We start from the raw sequence: 2,298 nt of genomic DNA on the forward strand, positions 1-2,298 counted from the left end.
TGAAGGGACCTCATTGGAGCTCACTCTATCCTTGATGTAGAAGCAGGTGTTAGCCCACTTTGGAGACTGAGTTCTGACTTTTCTGTGTACTGAGTCAGAAGCCTGTCTCAGCACTTACTCTCCTGAATGCTTTTGACCAAGACTCAAGGCCCAGAGACCTCCCACGCCAAGGTGGAGCGTAGCTCACCAGACGCCAAGTAGTTGCCGCCCCTACTGTCCCACAGCCTTGGTCGGCTCTCCCTGCCCTTCTCTGGTCCTCTATGCTCCCAGGGCGACCAGCCCAGTTTGCACAGGCCGTTGCAAGTTCTTCTGTCTCGTCCTGTGCTTGCACTTGCCTGAAGGATGCCTTAGGCCTCAGCACCCGCCTCTGTGGGCCCTAAATCCAGCCTGCCTCCCTGCCTGCTTTGTGAGGACCTAGAGAGTGTGTGGCTCTGGGATACCTGGGAATCCACAAGCCCTGGCAGCTCCCACGTGTGGGCTGCACTTGGCAGAGTGAAGCTCTGAGGCTGCCGTGGCTGCTCCCCGCAAGGTCCCACGCCGCCCACCACCCGGATCTCCCCTGCTGGCTGAAGGCCTATATAGCAGCGTCCCACTCTGGAGCAGACACCATCTAGCCCACCTCTGCCCTTCAGGGCTGTATGTGTGGCTGTGGTCTCTGGCCACTGCTGCCCAGGCTGGAGGCCATGCCCAGGGAGAACTCCATGTTCTGGGCTGCTCTGGTGGCCCTCAGCCTTGGAAAGCCTGCTTCCACACCATGGGGTCTGGGGCCACATCTGTGATGGCCTCAAAGGCCTGCTCCAAAGCAGACTCCCACCCTCCAGAGGAGAGTGACAAGGCTTGGGAGACCTGGGGCCTGGGGCGCCACGACGTGGCCTTCCTGGAATGTGGGCAGACTAAACCGGCCTCCTGTCTCTGTCTCCTACTCTGTCCCTGTTAATCTCACCTCCTTGCTCATGGTCAAGACCTGTGCCTTGCCTGTCATGAGTAGAACACACAGAGGCGATGGAGGGTGTCACCTCCTTGGTCACATGACGGAGTGCGCCGCCGCCTTGCTGACTTTGATGAAGAGGGTTGTACCACGGGGAGGTCCATGTGGCCAGAAGCTCAGGCCCTCACTCACCCTGTGCTCAAGGAATGAACACGAGTCTGAAGACGAGACCCAGCCCCTGGTGACACCTTGGTGGCAGCTGTGGCAGCGGTCCCTCTGAGCCACACGTGGACTCCTCACTCAGAGGTGGGGACTGTAGATGCGCGTGGTCTGGAGGTGCTAAGTGGAGACAGTGTGCTTTTGTAGCCCAGACGGCACACACAGAGCACCGCGGTCCTGAGGGCCCTGCGGGGCCTCTGACAGCCTCCTTCCTGGCCTCCCGTGCCCCACCGCCAGCCTGGCTCCAGTTCAGAGGAGCGGAAAGCTGTGGAGCGAGGCAGACCCCCGAGCTCCCAGGAGTGTGCCAAGCCGTCTGGTTCCAGTCGGGGCAGAGGGAAGCGGAGCGTCCTGGGTGGAGAACGCAACAGCCCCACTAGCCTGCGGGACAGAGGCCTGCTTCCCTTTCTAGAAGCTTCTTGGTCAGCTGACATGGGTAGTCCTACTTGCCAGCCACAGGGACAGGTGTGGCAGTCCACGGTGGCACGGAGGAGAACCAACCGTGCTCCCGAACACCTTGGCCTCCACCTTGGGGCCCTTGGGGGCAGTTCAGGGGGTGGGCATCCTTGGGAGCAGGGGCACCCCAACCACTGTCCTCCAGAGCGGCTCCTGGGCCGGCCAGGAGAGCGCTGTCCTCCCTTCAGCGCACGGAGCACTTGTCTGCAGGAGCCTGCCTGGGCTAGGAGGACCTGGGTGCGGCTCCAGCTGCCCCCTCAGAACACTGCAAATCCATGGGTCAGAGTCAGGCGGGTGTCAGGCCGCAGGGAGGTTGCAGGAAACCTTCCACTTTGCTCAACCCCCACCCCCATGTGGGCTGCCCCGAGGCACCTGCAGCTTGTGAGGACAGGCCAACCTGGCCAGGGTCAGCTGGGCCTCCAGCCAGGACCACTCTCTACTGTCCTGCTCTGCACATTATCTTCCAGCCTGTGGGACGGGTGTGTGTTGGTGTCCCCACCCCACATGACCTCAGGGTCCATCTCCCTCCTCATCTCCTTCATGGCCTCTGCTCAGAGGGTCTGGACAAAGGAACAGGGACACACCCACTGTGCACCCTTGACCCTGCTTTCTAGAGTGGCCTTCGAGAGCAGGACCAAGCATGCACAGGGCAGCTGCGGTGTGGCGAGTGTGGGACACAGGACCCAGCAGCCTTGACC

This window comes from Sciurus carolinensis, chromosome 2 (assembly GCF_902686445.1).
Source record: "Sciurus carolinensis chromosome 2, mSciCar1.2, whole genome shotgun sequence".
In the NCBI taxonomy this organism is placed as follows: Eukaryota; Metazoa; Chordata; class Mammalia; order Rodentia; family Sciuridae; genus Sciurus; species Sciurus carolinensis.